General features: G+C 39.3%; 1 protein-coding gene and 1 long non-coding RNA gene across 3 annotated transcripts in view; one reads left to right on the top strand and one right to left on the bottom strand.

The window, feature by feature from the left end:
• Positions 1-22,327, top strand: part of FAM107B (family with sequence similarity 107 member B) — a 193,910-nt gene that overhangs the window by 97,383 nt on the left and 74,200 nt on the right. The gene's annotated exons all lie outside the window — the stretch shown is intronic.
• On the bottom strand, positions 1,372-18,250 carry LOC118997114 (uncharacterized). Of its 2 annotated transcripts, XR_005068614.1 has the most exons (5): positions 18,013-18,250; positions 12,412-12,461; positions 10,635-10,795; positions 9,967-10,066; positions 1,372-1,997 (listed from the first exon to the last, which is right to left on the bottom strand). It is a non-coding gene; the product is annotated as an uncharacterized LOC118997114 (long non-coding RNA). The 2 variants fall into 2 exon arrangements; XR_005068613.1 differs by lacking the exon at positions 9,967-10,066 and having other exon boundaries at positions 18,013-18,236.

Below are 22,327 nucleotides of genomic sequence, written 5' to 3'. Positions count from 1 at the left end.
CTTTTGACTAGCTGTATGATTTTACATAGGTTGTTTATTCCTATATAGGTCTCCAGCTGGCCTATGAACCCCTTTCTTCCATGGCACTTTTCGTCCTGGACCCCGTCATCTGCAGGTCAGCCTCTCAATCCCTCTGCCGTGGCCTGTGTTTCTGCTTCCCTAGCTCACATCGTTCTTATTTTCTCTTTCCTGGTCTTTCTTTATGCCCATTCCCTAAGGAAAAGTTACTTTTGGATATCCTCTACATAATACTTTTTCTATACAGATATCTGAATCCTGTGGGAGGAGATTTTGATTCTAACGGTCAGGAGTTTGGACTTTTTTTTCCTGGACACAGGGACCTGAACTTAGAAGGGCTCTGCATTGGGCTCAATGCTATGTGGTCACCATCTCGAAATGCTCAATCGGTTTTTCTTACAAGGGGCCACACATTTTCATTTTGCATTGGGCCCCATGAGCTATGTAGCCAACCCTGCAGCATGGAGTGTTCTCAAAGGGTCAAGAGTCGTGCAGTGCACTAGGAAAAAGGAGCAGTCGGGACTGTTTATGACATCACTGGCGTGGGGGATGAGGAGGCCAGGGAGGTTAGAGGAGGAGGGAGGATGGGATTGCCTTCCGGCAGTGCTCGCTTTCCCCTGGGAATTTCCTTGAAGTGCAGGCCGGGGTTGAAGGGCATGGTGGTAGTCTCCTTTTAAATCAACCAGGGTTTATTTTGATCATAGTCAGTTTTAACCTATTCCTAGGAATCCTGGCCATAATCTAGAAAAGGAATCTATCTCTAAAAGTGGATTGATTCTAGCCCTGGTCGTTTGGCTCAGTTGGTTGGAGAGTCATACCATATACCAAAAGTTGTGGGTTTTGTCCCCAGTCAGGGGACCTATGGGAGGCAACCAGTCGATGATCCTCTCTCTCTAAAATCAATAAACATATCCTTGTGTAAGGATTTCAAAAGTAATAAATAAATAAATAAATAAATAGAAATTGAGTCTGATACTCCCGCCATGAAATTTAAGCATCTCTTTCATCTAAACAAGTGATCTAATATAAAAGACAAATTTATCCCAGAAGAGCCACAAACAAAAACTTAGAAGTGGCAGGAAGGTACTTTTTTAGTGGACGTTGGATATAAAATGTTATGGTAGAGGTTCAGAAAAGAAATCCTGGGAGGGGAAACTTGGAAGAGGAGACTTGTTGACGAGGTACTAGAATGGTATTCAGGTAGAACTTGGGGGAAAAACAGTGAGATTTGTGTGTGAGAAGGAAACAGAGAAAAACATGCAAAGCAATTGCAAACTGTCCAGAAAATAAAAAACTTGTATACATCACTTTAAATAGAATGGTTTTTTATAATGATCTCCATGATAATAACAGAGGCATAGTTGAGATTGCAAATCTGTTTGCATGTGTTCATTGTTTTGTTGGCTCTCAACAAATGTAAAATAATGATACAAATCTGTTAGGTAAACCATTTGAAACAGACTAGATCTCATTATAATTCATGGAATTTCAAACAATAGCATTTGAAGACCCTTTGCTGAAATGCTTTCAATACAGAGAATTGACCACTCTTAAAGAGAGTTCATTTCAAAACATGATTTTGAAAATGAGAACTGAGTAAAAGATGTATGTAAAATCCAGCTCTGCCAGGTGCATTGTTTTGTCTCTTATTTGCAGGGATTCTTTGGGAGCAGTGGGTTTTTGTAGGCCATTGTGTATTTTGCTGCTGATTATCATGCTCAATCACGCATTCAGATATTTTTCTGCAAGTCTATTTCCATTGGGGGTTTCAACCCTGAGGGGGAAGTGAGGGTACATTGAACTAACAACCAAGTTTTAACATTGGGTACGGCGCATAAACTGTTTACTTTAATACAAACTGCTGAAGAGAGCAAGAGAATTACACTTTGCGTACTCTAAGTCTTGATTACCACACTGAGCTTGAAGTACTGAGGACAGGAAATTCGGCAGCAAAGGAAGCCCTATCCAGGCACAGCATCCTGTGGAAGGAGACAAGGCTCCCTTAGAGAGATTTACCGGGGACACACGCTGTTCAGTCGCTGAGTGACCTGCGGCGCACACCTGTACTTTCATTAGTTTAGACTGAAAGCTTGTTCACACTTCTGTGACTTGTGTGTTTTTTAACATTAATACTTGATTTTTAAAAATATTAAAAGTCATAATTTTTCAATAATTCATAAATCTTATTTTGCTCTATATAACACCAGTACATTTTTAAAAATCACTTTAAAAGCTCTTTGATTACTCTTTGGTCCCACTTTAAACATTTTCAATACATGGACATGTATGTAGTTTATGTGTTAGCTTTATTTTCAAGTCCTTCAATTGTCTTTCTAACACCAAAACTTACTTCCTATGACTCTAATATATAATATGATACTGTATAAATTATACATATTAACTTAAATATAATGCTAAATTCTCCTTAATTTTTCAGTACTGTTTACAAACTACATTTTACTTTGTCAACTTAGTGATCATGAGTCTGAATCAATTATCCATATCAATTATTAATTTAGACAATATAAACATTTCAAATCAAGACAAGCAATATATATATATATCGCAAAAAGTATGAATACTATGAACCACATTTGCTTAATCATCTTTAGATTTAGTTCTAAGCTGGCTAGAGTTAAAATAAACATATCCATCAAGGAACCAGTAACAGTACCCCACATTAATTTCATTTTTCTCTCCTAGTAGTTTTGGGTAAACTGTGCTAAGAAAGCCCACTTCTTCTGATGCACGTGCCAGGGACCTTCAGTGGGATGGAGGTGCGTGTAAGCCAGAGGCTGCCTGGGGGGGAAACAAGGTGCTGTGGACATCCAGTATAATTTCTTTCACTAATGGACGGCCTTACTGAGCCGTTAAAAAATTACAGAACATAAAATTATGAATTTTAAAATAAAAAAAACTTGATGGCTTTTAGTACATTCGCAGTGTTGTGCACTTGCCCCTTTATTTAGTTCTAGAATATTTCCATTGCTCCAAACTAAAGCTCGGCACCCACCGAGCAGTGGCTCCTGGTTGTTCACTGCCCCCAGCTCTAGGTAACCGCAAACCTGCTTTTTATTTCTGCGGAGCTGCTTGTCCTGGATATTTCATATAGGTGGAAACATACAATAAGTAAATGTTCATATCTAGCTTATTTCTCTTAAAAATAATGTTTTTAAGTTCTATCCATTGTGTAGTGTGTAGCAATACTTTATTCCTTTTCAGGGCTGAATAATATTTCATTGTATGCATGTACTACATTCATTCACTGATGGACATTTGAGATTTCTAACTTTTCAATTTTGTGAGTAATGCTGCTACGAACATGCCCATACATGGCTTTGTGTGAGCATCTGTACATCCCTAGCATTGCTGGGTTATGTGGTAATTCTAGGTTCAGCTTTCGGAGGAACTGGCAAACTGTGTTTTCACAGTACCTGAACCATTTTTCACCCCCATTAACAATGTATCAGGGTTTTAATGTCTGCACATCCTCGCCGACACTTGTTTGCTTCCATTTAAAATTTTTAAAATAATTCCTAGTAGGTGTGAAGTGGTATCTCACACCTACTTTGATTTGCATTTCCCTAATGACAAACGATGTTTGAGACTTTTTAATTAACAGATTACGCTAACCGGGGACTCTGGACACCCAAGGCCCCTGAATTTGTGCTAATTTTTTCTAATTACTCTCAATTGTGTCTTCTGATTAGGGCAAATTATATCATGTTAACTTCCCTCCAAAACCCAAATTTATTCCCTATCTTTGCTCCAGAACTTCATTACATTCAACCAGTATGTTAAATGTTTGTTTCTCCTCTGAATTCTCCTTTACATTCTTTCTACCTCACAGAGCTGCTACTTTAAACAGATATTTGGATAAAACCTTTTAGATTCTGCATGTCTTTCCTGACTGTTTAGCAGCATGGTCAGTTTCTAAAGTCATTCTAATTATAATATTCTAAATTAACATTAAATATATGGGGAAGTAGGAAATTTTGGACTGCGAGGGAAGTATGTTTTGATAGAACCAGACTGCAGTACATTAAGAATTAATAACCACTCATTTCAGAAATTTCCTTTGTAATCATATGACCACAATTTAGACTACGCTGTTGGAGCAATGACAATTTGCCTAAATTGCCCTGGTGGTAATTGACACATGGGAGGAAGCAGGCGAACTGGTGCGTCCTTTCCCACGCCCACCTGCAGGGTTTATGCGTGATGGACAAGAGGTGGAGTGAGATACAGACGGCTCAGATGGGGGCAGACCGGAAACTAGTTTGGGGGCCGTTGACCATGTCCTCAGTGGTGCTTTTGTGCATGGCCCAAGAGCTGTGCTGAGATACAGGGAGGCTTTTACGACACCTAAAACCACAAAACAGTCCCCATCAAATGCCACAATCTTTCCATAGAAGTTGGTTCCTGTGAACGCTGTTACCCCAAATGAGGAACCAAAAAGCAGAAGTGGTAGGGAGGATATGCTCTTTTGCATCTAACTTCCAAGATCCTCAACTCTTGGACAGTTGTATGGTACGATCTGAATGGAAAATTATAAATTGTCATTCAAACACAAAACAGTGTTGTTTTTATTGTTCCACTAATGAAAATTGTATGCTGGAGACAGAGGAGAGAGGAGGGGATCTCAGCTGATTCACGCCACAAGAAAGGTCTTGTGTAAACCCAAGGCCAGTCAGGGACTGGCAGTGGCCAGCAGTGATGAGCCCTCAGAAATCTAAATAAAATCATCACCATAACAGGAGATGGCTTTTTTCTTCTCTTCTGCTTTGGCAGCTTCAAAACAACCACTATTTTAAAAGAGTCCCAAGTGTACTTTGGGGGCACCCAGGGTCCCAGCCTCCCTCTGGCCCTAATGAAGGAGGAGGATGTGCTTAGCTTTGATGTACAGCTGTAGGTTTTCTAATGAGGTAGGCAAGAGATCAGATTCCATTAGGATGTCTCCTTTCAAGCCTTGATTATTCAGCAGCCCTGTTGAAATTAGCTGTTCATTTATCCATGGGCAGCTGCGTGCAGGGTTGGACAGTTTTGCTTGTAGTATCAAACTGAGTGGGTCTGGGCTGGAGCACTCCCGAATACTTATTTAACTCAATCATTTCTCTGTGCCATGTTTTTCTTATTCTAAGCAATAGCACTAGGTTCTAAAACCACTCAAATTTCACCATAAAAATGAGCAAGAAATGTGATCTGGATTGTAAACCACAGCTCAGTTCTAATATGAGACAAATTCTTTCTGTCCCTTATGCCTGTTTCTCTTTCACGCGACATTAATGCCTATTTTGGCACGTCATGTCACAGCTGCAAAGCAGGGCTGGTCCCTCCTGTTGGCCTGTTCTTATCAGCTCCCTGCAGGGCTGACAGAAAAGTCACATTCATGACTGTCAGACCCTGGCTGGAGCAATGACAGAGTAGGGGCCAGCTCTGCTCATTGTCCTGGGAAGGCGTGTAAGGACTAGAGGAGGCTTTGCTAGAAGGTCAAAGAAGAAGGAATGAAGGATGACCCTGAGACAGGGCAGAGATTTAGCGCCGAGTTGAAAAATTGGCAGGGCTGGATGGGATCCTCTCTCTCTGTCTCTCCCTCTCTGTCTGTTTGTCTGCCTCTCTTACACACACACGCAAATGACATTCTGATCAATAGAATTATTGAAATGCAACTAGGTCAATGGGCCACCAGAAGTACAAGCGTTTCTTCCGTTTGAATACTTCCTGATCAAGATGAATAAACTTTATTATGTGTTTTGGTTTATAAGACCTCTGTATTATTGATTTGACAGCTCCACTGCCTACATTTCCCGTACTTTTGCCAGCTGCTTGAGTTATTTTACTACATCTGTCATAAGGGAAACTTGAGGTGCCCAAATACGGAAAGCTCCTCAGGGACCTTCAAGCTCCTTGGGAACTGACTCCCAAGTTCTTTGCACTCTGAGATAGCGCGGGCCAAACAAAACTGTGGCCCCGTGGGAACTGGCTTTGCTGCTCCCCCCACCCTCCTCCCAACCAATGCTGGAGTACCTTCTACATTTCCCACATCTTCTGAAGAGCTTCATGGTTTTATTTATTGTTCTTTGGACCATTAGATTGTTTACATTGTTAATAGGTCTCATTCAGAGCTTCCAGTGGTACTTTAATTGCCCTGCATGTGTTTTCTGAGTTGGGCCTCAACCTCACCTGCTTACATAGTTTTATGTTTGCTGGGAACTGTTTGAGGGCATGTACCATGGAAGCTGATGACACAGACAACTGATGTTTTACAATGCTCCACTGTTCAGAAGAGCACCCTGTAACTGCTGTTGGCAAGTTCATTCAAGTATGTTGAGAAAGATGAGTTTGACATCTTTGTTAAACAATAGAAAATTAAGGCAAAATGGACTGTTTTATATGCCTTTAAAATGCAAAGTCTAACTATAACCTGTTTGAAGTCTCAACTCATCTTCCTCCTCCCTAATTGTGCGTTTGTGCCCGTCTCCACATCCCTGTGCTGCTCACTCTCCTTGGAGGGTCTGTGCCCTTGCTGTAGTGGGTGTCCTTTTAAGAGATCTCCGCTTAGCTCCCTCCTGGATTAACTGTCATTCCAAACTCTCCCTGTGAGATGTGCAGAGTGAGTCCCAGGACACGCTAGATCCTTGCAGCTGATGGCTACCCCCACACACTTTGGCTTTTACTGACTGAGTTGTTTGATAACTGAAAATAAGATGTGTTTGCTTCAAACTTGTTCACTCTAGTTGTTATTGTAATACTGTAAAATAATTAAGCATTAAATGAGTCAACAAAACTTGAGTGCCAAAGGAAAGAAGGTCATTACTATGAAAATCAAATGCTTGGAAAAGAATGAAAATGGGCATTTTAAGACAAATGCTGTCAAATTAGGTGTAGGCGAGAAAATTATATAAGACAAATAAAGTACTAAAAATCAAGAAGGATTCTCTACTCAGATTGCTCTACAATTTTCTCCACATCCTGGCTCCCGTTTAAAGAAACTGGAAATTGAATAGTTAGTGGGTTATGGGTGTGATCTGCATAGGAAAGAAAATAAGGAAAGTCCAGGTACAAGGCTTATGCTTAAAAGAAAACCTTGATCCTATCTATAATCAAGTAAATTGGTGCACAAATGCTCAATATATGTTACTGTTTAAATTAAGTGTTTCAGGCATCCATTATTTTTACATAATTTACCTCTCTGATTAATTGCCCATCTATCTGAACCAATAGCTGATAAAAGGATTTCCAATGTACGGACCCTTTAACAGACTTCTTAGTTGCAGTTTCCTCCAGGAAGTTTTCTCTGGCTCTCCTCTCCAGCCTGGGTGAAGAATCCCTCATCCTGGATCTTGGCTGTTTGTCCATCACACCTTTCATGGGGCTATAACCGTTTGCTCTGTTGTCTGTCTCCTCCACTGGGCTGTTGCTACCTTGCTGAGGCAGGGAACTCTGTTATAATCTCCATAGTCTTAGATCCTAAAATACTGCCTGGCCCCAGGGTGGCTGTACAAATGCTCACTGAATGAATGCTGAAAGACAGACTTCATTGAAGCGGTGATAGAACAACCAGGATTAAAAATACCAGGTATATTACTATGTGGAAAGACCATGCAAAAATTTTGTTGGTATGGGGGTCATTTCCATGATTTAAGATGTGTTACATTATGAGCTTAAAGAGAAACTAGCTGAGGATCAAATCTATTTTATTGTTTGCATTGTTTTGACACATATTCTAACTGCGAGATACTTCTGAGGGTCTTTTCCACCCTGCAGAATTTTCCTTCCCCTGATTCTTTGCTCTCTACATGCTGTGCTCTGTTTCCAGCGGCTAACGAGCAAGCTGTGAACAAGAGCTGGTTCCACCCTGCATTGGCTGGGAAAGCCTCAAAGAATCTGAATCCTTCTGTTTCAAGTCTTGTTTATTCTTCTTCCTCTCTTCCCCAGTCTCAGTCGACATGTGCTTCTAGTCTGGGAATCTAGAGGAGTTCTTAAGGCCATGTATCCTGTTTCCTTTAATAGATTTCCAGGCTAAATAAGCTAAGTGTTCGCTTCCTTTTTGTCTCTTACATTCTTTAATTCCCTGGTCTTAACTCTTTAATCAGATGTCTTGCTTTTAATTTTCCCTTGCCCTGTGGCATTTGGTTCATGTCTAGCCACAAAAGGTTTCATTTTGTATACGTTTTAAAAAGTGGCCCACAACAGGAAATATTTCATCTGAAGTGAACATTATCATTTGGACACCTAAAAGTTTAGAACCGAATGGTCTGCAATAGGAGCCAGCCACAGAACACAGATGACACAGGCCCACTTAACAGCAAATTTTCAAATGAATCTATTTATGATAAGAAGCAGTTTAATATGGGTTTTGTAAGCACATAAATACTGAATCTGATGCTTCTCATTTGCTATAAGCTTCCCTCTTTTCTGGAGTTCCCTGAAAGGAATGCCAAATTGGAAAAAAAGGGAACCTAAGAAATAAAAATCTCCTTATTGAAAATGACATGATTATCTCTATTAAAAATCCCAAAGGATTCTCAAAGTAAACTACTAGAAGTAGTATGAGAATTTATCAAGTTCATAGGATATAAGGTCAACCTATGGAAATCAATTGTATTTCTATATATTGAAATAAATAATTGGAAATCAAAGTTTAAAATTTATCCTTTACAATAGCATCAACACCATGAACTATGCATGGATAACTGTAATACAATATTTGCAAGGTTTGTGTGCCAAAAAGTATAAAACTTTGGCAGGAGAAATTTTAAAAGAATAAATAGAAAGATACAGCATGCTTATGCTTTAGAAGACTAAATATTAAGATGTCAGTTCCCCCCAAATTTATCTATAGATTTGAGACAATCTCAGTTAAAATTCTGACCATTTTTTGGAAAAACATTGGTGTGTTGATTCTAAAATATGTATGGAAAAGCAGAAGACCTGGCACAACTAAAACCATTTTGAAGAACAAAGTGGAATGACCCACAGTGCCTGAATGTAAGCGCTACAGTTGTCCCTGCCTTCTGTGCAGTTTGGCTTTCTGTGCTTTCAGTTACCCTTGGTCAACTGCAGTCTGAAAATATTAAATGGAAAGTTCCAGAAATAAACAATTCATGGTAGCATGATGAAATGTTCCAATGTCCTAGTCTGCCCCACACAGGGTGAGAATCATCCCTTTGTCCAGCTTCTCCACACATGCACGCATTAGGTCTTAGTCATCTTGTTCATCAGATGTAATGTCACAGTATCAAAGTGCTTGTGTTCGAGTCACAGTTATTTTACTGAACAATGGCCCTAAAGTGCCGGAGTGGTGATGCTGGCAATTCAGATATGCTGAAGAGGAGGCACAAGCTGCTCCTTGAAGTAAAAACGTATGTATATATGGAATACATGGGTTTTCCCATACATACGGTACTATGTATGGTACTTTCCTATTCATATGGTACTAGCCAAAGTTTCAGGCATCCACAGGGGTTCTTGGAATATATTCCCTATGCATCAGGGGGTATAACTGTACTACCTAAAGCAAAACAAATAATACAGTGTGGTGTTGATGAAAGGACAGATAGATAACCACATGGGAAAGAGTAGAAAGTCCAGAAATAGATGCACTGCCAGTGGTCCTTGGTATTCCTTGGCTCATGGGTACGTCACTCCAGTCTCTGCCTCTGTTGTCACGTGGCTGTATTCTTTTTACATGTCTCTGTTTTTGTGTCTCTTCCCCCCTTCTTATAAGGACACCACCCTACTCTAGTATGACCTCATCAATTAATTATACCTGCAATGACTTTATTTCCATATCAGATTATATTCTTAAGGACTGGGAGGGGGTGGTAAAGACTTCAACCTATTTTTTGGGGGGAATATATTTCAACTCATAATGTCATACACACCAAAAATCTCACTGCTAGGTATTTACCCAGTAGAAATGAAAACATATATCTTTATAAAGACCTGCATGAGATGTTCATAGCAGCTTTATTCGTAGTCACCCAAAACTGGGTACAGTTGAACCATCTAGCAACTGTAAATAGATAAACTGTGGTCCAAACACCTGCACAATGAGATACCATTTCACCACATGGCAATAAAAGAACCAAATTATTAATACATCCAAGAAACGTGGGGGAATCTCGAAGCAATATGTTAAGTGAAAAAAGTTATATCAAAAAGAACAAAAACCCTATAATAGCATTTATTCAATATTCTGAAAAAGTCCGAACTGAGGGGTAAAAACCAGAGGAGTGACCCTCAGTAGGGACTGGAGGTGGGAGGAGAGTACTGGTCACAAAGGAGCAGGAGGCAACTTTCTCAGGTGAAGAGAATAGGCTCTTTCTGTCGTGGTGATTATACAGCCATATATATACCTTTGTCAAAATTCATAGAACTATGAATTAATTATAAAGAGTAAACTTTACTGTATATAAATTCTACCTTAATAAAACTTTCACAAAAATTCTCAGTACTGAAATTTGAAAATCAAAAGTACTTAAAAAAAATAGAACCCAAGGTTCTTTGAGATCTTGCTGTGGGCAATGTACATAGTTGATCCTTGAACAATGTGGGGAGGGCCTGACAATCTCCCTCACCCGCCACCCCGACCCATGCAGCTGAAAATTCACATATTACTTTTGACTCTGCCAAAACTTGGTTGTCCCTTGGTATCCGCATGGGATTGGTTCTGGGACCCTTGCAGATCACAAACTCCATGGGTGCTCAAGTCCCTTATATAAAATGGTATAGAACAATGCCTACAGTCAGCCTCCACATCTGAGGACCCCCACTGTGGATAGAAAACAGTGCAGGTATTCATTGAAACCAAATCCACATACAGGTAGATCTATGAAGTTCAAATCATGTTTTTTTATTCAAAGGTCCAGTGTATACAAACTATTATAATCTGAGGAGTTAAATTTTCTAACAAAAATCATTAGACATATTAAGGTTAATGAGAATTAGTAAATATCATTGTAGAGTCCCTTGGCTGGAAGTCAAGAAAGGAAACCTCTAAAGAGTCACGGTACATACTTTGGGGGAATGGTCTTCTAATAACTACAGGGAGCAGCCCTTAAGACAACCTGAGACTTAGCAAACCTAAGTGGTAAGCAGCAATGAAGCCCCCAGCCTGGCTCCTGGGTGTGCCTCAGGCTATTTCTTTGGCATCTACCTGAAGGTTCTGTTCCCCTGACAGCCCTTCCCTGGATGTGGCTGTGTTCTGCCTTCCCTACCAGGATGACTTGCTCTTGGTTTTCATCTGTCCTGGCTTTGGACTTGGCATTCTACTTTTATCTGAACTCAACTATAGAAAACTACAAACAGGATGGGGCAAAAGTAGGTTTACAGTTGTTTTTATGAAAAATAATACAATAACCCCTGGCTGGTGTGGCTCAGTGGATTGGGTGCTGGCCTGTGAACCAAAGGGTCACTGGTTCGATTCTTAGTCAGGGCACATGGCTGAGTTGCAGGCCAGGTTCCCAGGGGAGGGCGCTCAAGAGGTAACCACACAATGATGTTTCTCTCCCTCTTTTTCTCCCTCCCCCTCTCTAAAAAAAAGGTAAAATATTTTAAAAAAGAAAAATAATGCAATAATTAATAAATAATAATACAAGAATAAACTCTGTTTTGCATACTCACAACTGTAAACTTACTTTTGCCTCACCTTGTACTTCTATGTTTCAGCTCAAAGAAGCCATCAATTGTGAAGTTATGATATATTAAGCTTCAAATGACAGAACACATAATGTTATGTTAAATCATATTAATGTACGGATACCTTTTATTTAGACTATGTCTCTGTATGACTTGAGTTCTTCTTGAGCAAGACCAAGGCTCTCTCGCTCACTTCCTTTTTCAAGTATAACAGACATGTATCTTTCCCAAGGAAATGGCCCCAGCCTTCAGGTGCAACCCCCTTTTCTTTGCAGATATTCTTATCTTAATACGCAAAAAATGCTTATAAGGAACATAACAAGAATAACACACATGCAACAGGAAGGTTTGTTTCCTGAATCTTTAATTCACAGTGAAAACCAGGGCATGACCTTCAAGAAAAAAAATCTTAAAATATCTGATGTCTTTCTCCCTGCTAACTTCCTTTTCCTTTCTGGCCTTTTTATTTCCTCTTCTTCCTCCTGCCTCCCTCCTGCCCCTGGTCAGTTCTTCCTCTCCATCTTCCTTCTTCTCTTTTTCTCTTATTGCTCCCTCTCCCCTCCCTTCTTTTCCTCCTTCAGCTTTTATCCACTCACCTGCTAATCTAATTTTTACTTAAGTTTTCCTACTCTTCACTCTTTTTAACTGCCTATTATAAGAGACTCAACGTGTATCTTCCATTATTGTTGCTTTAATTAATAAAGTTTTGTGTTTCCAATAAGCTCAGGAGAAAATCTGCTGCAAACTTACCAACCATACACTCACTGGATCTTTCCACTTTTTTTTTGTACCAGGCAGACCTAGGCGAGAAACAATACCCTTTATCAGCTTCTTGGTGTGATTCCAGCTCATGCATATTCATATTTCCTACCTCATTAGTAGTCCCCCGGGCTTACTCAGAGTCATCAGGAGAGCACTGGGAATTGTGGAAATCTCAGCTAAGACAATGCCCCTCGTCTCTTCAGTTGCCTTGATATTTTTTGGAGCACCATTTCCAATCTTCCCACAGAACTGCTTATCGGGTTCTTTTCCTACATATAAACCTGAATCTTAAGAATGTTTTTCTAGCAAATGGACAATGTACCCTAAGTTCAGCTTTATCAAAATTCCCAATGAAGACACTCAGTTTGGCCTTCCACAAGGAGATAGAATCAGTTTTGAAAATATCATCCCTAAGAACCTTTATAATACACAGCAGATAAATGTGTATTGTCTTTTAGGAAGACTTAGAATAAACGTAATAAAAATGTTTGAAGGAATAAACTGTTAGGCAAAGGTTTTGGGGGGTAATTATTTTATATTGTTGGGAAGTAATATTTTAAATAATTTGAATAATATTATCATACTGATAGCTCTCTCCTTGTGCTAAACACTGAGAGGATGAAAACATTGACTCTTGCCTGTGTTCAAGATTTACAAGGTAATTAGGGGAAAAAGATATGTACAAAAATTATAATGCACAACAGATAACAAGTGTATTAGCTTCTTGAGTACGGGTACTATGCTTCTTACTGTACTCATCTCCCAAATCTAGCTCACTCCTTTGCACACAGAGATACCTGATAGGTGTTTTAGAAATATTGAGTGTTATAAAAGTAAAATAAAGGAAGCAATTAATCTAGATTACAAGAGTTTGGAAAGCCTTTTGGCGGAAGTAGAACGTGAGCTGAAACTTAACATATGGGTAGAATTTGGACCTGTTAGAAGGGGGAGGAACAGCATTCTTGCCAGAGGAAAGCATAAACAGAATTCAGAGGCGGGAGAAAGTGTGCTCATGCCAGAGTGAAGAAAATTGGCTGGAGCAGTGTTCATGTTAGCCAGGTCGGAGTTTACTGTTTAAAAGGCCAGTCAGGGTAATCATTAATTCTCTCCAACAGGATCATTCCCACTAGCTTACAAAGAACCTAACAAGAATTACATGGAGATCTCAACACGCCATTGATTTTTTTCAATTTAAAAACCAAACCAAACAGTTAAACAGAACCTTTCTTGGCTCTATTCTCCTTTATTTACTGCCCTTGCACAAGTTGCCTAGACCAGCTGCCTCCAGCACCTCTCCTCCCATTCTTTCTTGGAGCTGCCTGTCCCAGCCAGGTTTCCATCCCTGCTGCTCCTCGAGTGACATTCGAGTGGGACTCTGACAGTCAGCTCTCAGTTGCCATCTCACTCGCCCTGCAAGAGACTGTTAACCACTCTCTGCTCCTTGAAACACTGGACTCACTTGGCCTCCAGGACCCGTACTATCTTGGCTTTCTTTCTTTCACTGGCCGTTCGTTCTCAGTCTACGTTTCTGGTTAATGACCTGGCTGAAATGAACACTGCTGTAGCCCATTTTCCTCACCTTCTGACCTCTCTACGTTGGGGTAAGCCAGGGCCTAGACCTCAGTTACTTACTTGGTGATACATGCAGTTTCCTGGTATTTGGTATCATATACCCTCGGATGACTCCTAAATTTTAGCTTCAGCTGTGACCTCTCCTTCTAACTCTACACTCATATCCAACTACTTACTGGATATCTTCATTTGGATCATGAAAGGCGTCTCAGACACAACATACCCAAAGCTGAACTTCCTGTGTTCTCTCTAAAAGCAGTTCCTCTCATAGCCTCCTCCTCCTCCTCAGAAAAAGGAAATCCATCCTTTCAGGGCCTCAGGCCCCAAAATTGAAGTCACCCTTGAATCTCTTTTTCTCCCAGTCTACATCTAATCCATTTACAACTCCTGTTGATTCCACCTTCAAAATGTCCATAACGTAATTGTTTCTTATCACTCTGGTTCAAAGCGCCACCTTCATTCTCCTGGATCAATGAAACAGCCTTCTAAATGTTCTTTCTGAGTCTACCTCTGTTCTCTCAGAGTCTATTTTCAACCCATCGCTAGGCAATCCACCTAAAATGTGCATCTGACCAGGTCTATCCTCTGTCCAAAACCCTCCATTGTCTTCCCGGTTTGCTCAGAGTAAAAACCAGACCCCCTACTACAGTAGCTTACAATAGGGCCTTCTGGAATTTGTTTAGCCTCCCCCCCGTGACCTTTCTGACCCCGTCATCTATCATTTTCCTTGTTCATATTCTCCGGCCACACTGGACTCTTGCTGTGCCCTGAATTTGCCATGCGGATTAGCCTCAAGACCTCTGCATCTGCTGTTCTAGCTGCTCGGAGAGCTTGTCCTCCAGATGCCGGCAGAAGGAACTTCCTCATGTCTTTGGGTGTTTGCTCAATAACACGTTATCAGAGAAAACTTCCCTTGCCACCCTATTTAAAACTACACATTCCTGCCACCACTTTGCATCACCTGCCCAGCTTTATTATTTTTCTATAATGTAGCAATAATAAAGGCTGTCTGACACAGTATATGCTTTTGTTTTTCTTGTCTTCTTCCGTTTCCTTCCTTTCCTGTTTGATTCCCTCTTCTACGATAAGATATACACCCCATAATGGCAGGGATTATTTTTCTGTATTGTTCATTGTTGTATTCTCAGGAACTAGAACAGTGCCTGGGACAGAGGGTGTGCTTGAGAAACACTTGTTAAACAAAAGAATGAATAAACCCCCATTTTACTGATGAGAAAACCGAGGCTTAGAGAAGTTCAATAACAGCCAAGCTCACTCAGCTGGTAAGCCAGAGCTTTTGGATGTGAACTCACATCAGTTGGACTGCGGACATAATCATTATGATATTGGGCTTTTTAATCAGCAAAGCAACCATTCTTTATCTTACACAAGGCATGATGCTATTTTTCAAGGCATTTTTATTATGTTATGATGGCTTCTCCATAACATGAAAAATTTGATAGTTTTTCCATTATTGGAAGTCATAACTGGCTCAAAAATAAATAAGAATGGTATTTATCTTCTTCTGCCTGACATGTCACTGAGCATAATGATAGCCTCTAGGTCATCCACGCTGTCACAAATGGCAATATTTTATTCTTTTTTATGGCTGGGTAATATTCTATTGCATATATATGTATCACAGCTTTTTTTATAGTTGGAATACTGGATATAGCAAGGGGGACACTATGTAAAGTATATGATTACCTAACTGTTCAGCTGTGTACCTGAAAACAATACAAAATAAAATTGAAAGAAAAAAGTAAGAAAATATGTAGCCGCACAATAGCAGCATCATCTGGTACCATTCAGTAGTCCTATCACAGATATGCGGCATCTTCATGTTTCCATTTTAAATTCTTCCCTTGATAATCTGTAGCAACACGTAAAGAAGAGCACTATTGTATTAACCTAATTAAGATTAAGAAGATTAAAATAAATAAATAACTATAAAAGAACATCTTGATTCCAAATCCACATGTCACTTTATAGATTACTAAAGGTTTGATTTTAGAATTCATCTGTATTTTGAGAAGATGGGAAAAACCAGAAATTAAATTAAATGTGTTGTCCAGAATGGTAAAGTAGGTTAAAACACTTCATGACAGAAGATATAGTCATAGTCCTTCATAATGTGGCTTATCTATTTTCATATCAAATATACAAAGAAAACTAGGAAATAATTATCTAGACACATACTTTGATATTATTTATATGTAATAATATTTAAGACCCTGCTCTTTCTAAATCCTTAAGAGTCTACTATTTCTGAATATGTGTAAAGTTCTTTCTTCAAAGTAATAATTCTGATCAGCAACTGCAATTCATAAGAAAATATCTTTTTTTTACAGGAGTGAATTTCCCCAGACTTTATATATTTAGCTTGGTTGGATTCATTAGTATTGGCTCCTTAGGACAACTGTTTAGGAGGAAAGAAAATCATTTTTAAAATAAAAATGGTTATATTTAGTGTATAGCATGCTGATTTGATATTCATACATAGTAAAATGATTACCACAGCCAAGCTATTTAACATATCGTCTCCCGACACAAGTTACCATTTTTTTGTGGTGAGAGCATCTAACATTCACTCTCCTAGCAAATTTCCAGTGTACAATACAGTATTGACAACTGTAGTCATCATGCTGTCCATTAGATCTCCAGACTTACTCATCCGGCATAACAACAACACCTGAGCTTCCTCACCTCCCCACCTTTGGTAACCACCATTCTACCCTCTGTTTCTATGTATTTAACATTTTTAGATTCTGCTTGTAAGTGAGATCCTGTGATTCTTTTCTTATGTTTGCTTATTTCACTTAGCATAATGTTCTTCACCCATTTTGTTGCAAATGGCAGGATCTCCTTTTCAAAAACTGGATAATATTCCATTGCATACCTATATCATAAAATCTTTATCCATTCACCCACCAGTGGACACGTGGGCTGTTTCTGTTGTGGCTACTGTGAACAATGCTGCAGTGAGGAGAGAGTGCTGAAATCTTCTGGAAGCACCGATTCCATTTCTTTTGGGTTATACCCAGAAGAAAGAGTGTTGGGTCAAATGGCAGTTACATTTTTTTGGAAAAAAAAATTTCTTAAAGGAAGAAGCAAATTGGAATTTTAATAAAAGAAGAAAATAAAATAAAAGCCACTTCTCTGGATCTGAGAGGCAAAGTGTTGTGCAGTTTGTACGGGATCAGTCTGGTGGATGTGGCTTGCTGGTGCTACGGCTTGGGCAAGAGTGTATACTGCGTGCGTCAGTGGGAAGGAAAACAGTGTACCCTCCAGGGGATGTCCACTCACTCAATGGGGGCTAAGTTTCCGTGGTTCGGGCAGAATTTGATAGAGGTGGATTTGAGAAGTGATGGAGAAAGTAATGGCTTGGTTTTGTGACGTAAGTTGATCTGGAGCCTGAGAGAGGAAATGAAGATTATCTTAAAGTTGTGAGGCCACGATCCTTAGGAGTCTTCTTGAAAAGGGGCACATGGATAAGTAGAGAAGTTAAGAGTGAAAAGAGAAGTTCCATTTTTCATTAGTCATGGTGGTAAATTCTCTCTCAAAAAGATTAAGAATATCTCTAGCCAAGCTAAGAATTGCCATTAGCAAATTGTTCTTAAAATCAATGTCCATAGTACTAAGTTTTTCCTATTTTATGAGAACATTTTAATTGCTGATGCAATTCATTGAAAGTTTATGAAACATTCTATTTTCTTATTTCATCCCGAGTCAGTTGTAATACTTTTTTCTCATTTCATCTAACTTTTCAAATAAAATTGTTAATTGTTCACAGTATTTTCCTATTCTCTTTTTAGCCTTCACATATCTGTAATTAGGTCTGCATTTTCATTTCTAATATTGTTTTACTTGTTCTCTTCTGTGTGTCTTTCTCTATTTCTCATTATTTTGGACAGAAGTTAGTCAATTTTACTGGTTTTTTAAAGAAAAAAAGTTAATTTCCACTATACTTTGGCATCTCTTTCCTCCTTTTACCCTTTTAAACAGTCCTTTACGCACCGATGTAGACGGCAGCAGGTGGCTTAACCAGTTGTCATAGTCAAAAATGATCTGGGGAAAGCAGGTGCGTGTCGAAGTGTGGTGTCCTGCTACGTGTCTCAGCTGTTGACTTACAAAAGCGAGGTCATCAGAGCAAGGCTGGTTGTTCTGAGCAAGGACGGTGGCTGTCTGTGAGATAAATGGGGAGAGTTACAAAACATCTCCACAAATTGCCTTTAGGTGCCCTAAGTAGACTCTAGTCTTTTCTCATTCATTCTTTTTCCTTAGAAAGTGCAAATTTTATTAATATTAACATCCAGTTAAAGCTAACATTAAGTAGACTTTTAATTCATGTTAAGTTTGGGTGGAACAAATAAAAGAATGTTACCATGCAAAAAGCTCAGGAATTTGTATGTTAATGTCTGGGTGATCCAGTTTTCTAAGCAAAGTTAATAAGCAAACTTCCTCTGGCAAAATTTAACTTTAACAGCAGTTTGGACTTTACTTTTGAACTAAAATTGGATTGAACAGGACTCCTTTACAGCTAAGCCTAGGCAGCAGCACCATCAGTGCTATGATAAACACACACACACACACACACACACACACAAAGGTATGAGGAGGGACCCCCAAAACTGGAATTACTTCTGGAAGATGGGCACCTTCTAGTACAGGCTTGCCCTGCTAGGTGAGTGTTTCTAGTAACCCGTCTGTATCACTGTACAAGCTGGTGTTGTAGTGAGAGGCTGCATTTGGCTTTAGTGAAGTTTTTTCTGAAGACTCTGTCAATGCATTTGCCCATTTCGTGATGGGTGATTTCCAAGCACACCTGTCCACACTGCTCTGAGTGTTCAAAAATAGCATGTTTTTTATCAAAAATGGCATGACCCCTGTGCTCTACCCTCCCTATTCAACTGATCTATCCCTAAGTGACTTTTTAGAATTTCCCTAAAGGAAAAAAGTCCTCAAATGGAAACATTTTGCAGATGTAGAAGAAGTAAAATGAAAAAATAGCAGAAGCACTAAAAAGCATCAAAATCAGCAAGTTCAAAAATTGTTTTGTGCAGTAGAAAAAACGACTCAATAGATATATTGCATCAAATGGAGAGTACCTTGAAAGTGACAAGTTTAACCTTTGGGTTCTCCCTTATATTATATATATACATACAAATATGTGTATATATATAATATATACACACACACACAAAGTTATACACACACATATATATTCAGGTATATATACATATACATATATTAGAGCACTTCAATTTTTATGCAAAAGATCATGTCCATATCTATATTTTGCTGTAGAATCACTAAGACTTAAATCCAGAGCAGACAGCTGCCACTGAGTTGAATAGCTCGTCCCAAGTCTCAGAACCAGGTGGAGGCAGAGCCAGGACTGACCTCTCTTCTAACCTGGCCTGGTCTTTGTTTCACTGCTCCGTACACTCATTTGTTGAATCACTTAAGATGTATGTCAGTGCATATAAATGGCATTTAATTATTTATTACCAATGCAAGCGTGTCAAGGACTACTTCCTGTTAATAGAAATGTGTGTATCTGGAAAGTATATCAGAAAGAAAAAAAGTGTTAGAACAAAAATATTCTCAATGAATTGGCCATTTGTTTTATATGTTAGTTATTTGAATAAGGAAACATATAGAAATTGTCTTTATTATGCTTCAATGCAGAGATGGTTTGTTCGCTCATTATTAGCTGCTCTTTAAAATATCTTAAGATCAGCAACTTCTGGCCAAGAGGGAGGCATAGGTAGATACACTTCGTCTCCACACACAACCAAGAGAAGAACAACAACAAATTTAAAAACAAAAAACAGCCCTGGCTGGTGTAGCTCAGTGGATTGAGCACGGGCCTGTGAACCACACGATCACGGTTCGATTCCCAGTCAGGGCACATGCCTGGGTTGCAGGCCAGTTCCCAGCAGGGGACTCATGAGGGGCAACCATACATTGATATTTCTCTCCTTCTCTCCTACCCTTCCTCTCAAAGGATAAAGAAATAAAAATCTTTAAAAAAATTTAAAAAAGAACAACAACCAGAACTGCCAGAAAATCGAACTGTATGGAAGTCCAACAACCAAGGAGTTAAAGAAGAAATATTCATTCAGACCCCGTAGGAGGGGTGGAGATGGGCAGCCGGGGCAGAGAGGATGCATGGCAAAGTGGCAGCTGGTGGCCCCACATCTGAGTGCACATAAATCAGGAGGAACAACCTGGGAGTAAGACAGACTGCACGACACAGGGTTCCAGCATATGAAAAAAGTCTCAAAACTCTCAATGAAAAAACCTGTGGAGGTTGTGGCAATGGGAGAAACTCCCAGCTGAAAGACCCACAGGGTCCTAGAACATGCACAGACCCACCCATGCAGGAATCAGCACTAGAAAGGGCCCAGTTTACTTGTGGGTAGAGGAGGAAGTGACTGAAACCTACCGAGAGCCAAGCAAGCAGTATTGTTCCCTCTCTGACCCCTCTCTGACATATAGCACCACAATGCAGCAATGTGGGTTGCCCCACTCTGGCAAATACCTAAAGCACTGCCCCTTACAATGTAACAGGTACACCAAGACAAAGAAATATGGCCCAAATGAGAGAACAGATCAAAGCTCAAAAAATAGAACTAAGTGATGAAGAATAGCCAACCTATCAGATGCAGGGTTCAAAACACTGGTAATCAGGATGCTCATAGAAATGATTGAGTATGGTCTCAAAGTAGAGGAAAAAAGTGAATGCTGTGAAAAGTGAAATAAAGAAAAATGTACAGGGAACTGACAGTGAAGGGAAGGAAATCAGGACTCAAATCAATGATTTGGACCAGAAGGAAGAAATAAACATTCAACCAGAACAGAATGAAGAAACAAGAATTCAAAAATATGAGGAGAAGCTTAGGGACCTCTGGGACAACCTTAAATGTCCCAACATCCGAATTATAGGGGTGCCAGAAGGAGAAGAGGAAGAGCAAGAAATTGAAAACTTATTTGAAAACATAATGAAGAAGAACTTCTCCATCTGGCAAAGGAAATAGACTTCCAGGAAGTCCAGGAAGCTCAGAGAGTCGCAAAGAAGTTGGACTCAAGGAAGCACACACCAAGGCACATTGTAATTCCATTAGCCCAGATGAAAGATAAAGAGAGAATCTCAAAAGCAGCAAGAGAAAAGGAGACAGTTACCTACACAGGAGTCCCCATAAGACAATCAGCTGATTTCTCAAAAGAAACCTTGCAGGCAAGATGGGGCTGGAAAGAAGTATTCAAAGGCAAGAAAGGCGAGGACCTACATCCAAGATTACTCTATCCAGCTAAGCTCTCATTTAGAATGGAAGGACAGATCAAGTGCTTTCAGATAAGGTCAAATTAAAGGAGTTCATCATCACCAAGCCCTTACTTTATGAAATGTTAAAGGGACTTAGATTAAGAAAAAGAAGATGATAAAAAATATGAACAGTAAAATGACAACAAACTCACAACTATCAACGACTGAATCTAAAAAAACAAACTAAGCAGACAACTAGAATAGGAACAGAATAACAGAAATGTAGATCACATGGAGGGTTATCAGTGGTGGGGTGGGGGGAGATGGGGGAAAAGGTACAGGGGATAAGAAGCATAAATGGTAGGAACAAAATAGACAGGGGGAGATTAAGAATACTATGGGAAATGGAGAAGCCATGGACATGAACAAAGTGGGGGAATGCTAGTGGGAGGGGGTGTGCAGGGCAAAGGAAAATCAAGGGGAGAAAAAATGGGACAACTGCAATAGCATAATCAATAAAATATACTTAGAAGTATCTTAATATTTTTGACAGGATGAGAGTTTGAATGTTTTTCCCCCCTCACTGATTTTTGGAAATTTTAGTTTTAATATACAGGAAGACTCTCAGGAAATCCTTTTTTTCTGTTTTTTGATTTATGTGAAGAAAAAGATGTAAAACTCAGGTCTTTGCATCATTCAGTGGTTGTTTATATGACTAACAGCTGTTTCTCTTGATTCTTAAGTGATATTTAGTTACAAATTTGAATCACCATTTTACAGAGTCCCTTTGATTTTAAAATTATGAACAAAGAGCAAGGGTTTTGTTAAAACTAAATTAAGCATTTTAGACAACAAATACATTACTGTAAAGATTTTTAAATGAAAACTCCTAAACTTTAAACTCTCTAGAAATAGTAGTGTTCAGTTACATTATAAAACCCAGTTCTGATGTCAAGTGGATAACTATTAAAGAAGAGGATATTAAGTGTTGTTATTAGTGCTATTAGCATGTTTAACAAAATTATTCTGTCCCTTTGCTCACAAATACTCATGCAAAAAGTC

Source organism: Sturnira hondurensis, unplaced genomic scaffold (genome assembly GCF_014824575.4).
Source record: "Sturnira hondurensis isolate 20B ecotype Veracruz unplaced genomic scaffold, ASM1482457v3 Scaffold0012488, whole genome shotgun sequence".
NCBI lineage: Eukaryota > Metazoa > Chordata > Mammalia > Chiroptera > Phyllostomidae > Sturnira > Sturnira hondurensis.
Note: the sequence above shows the minus strand (reverse complement) of the source record. Positions and strands in the feature narration are given on the sequence as shown.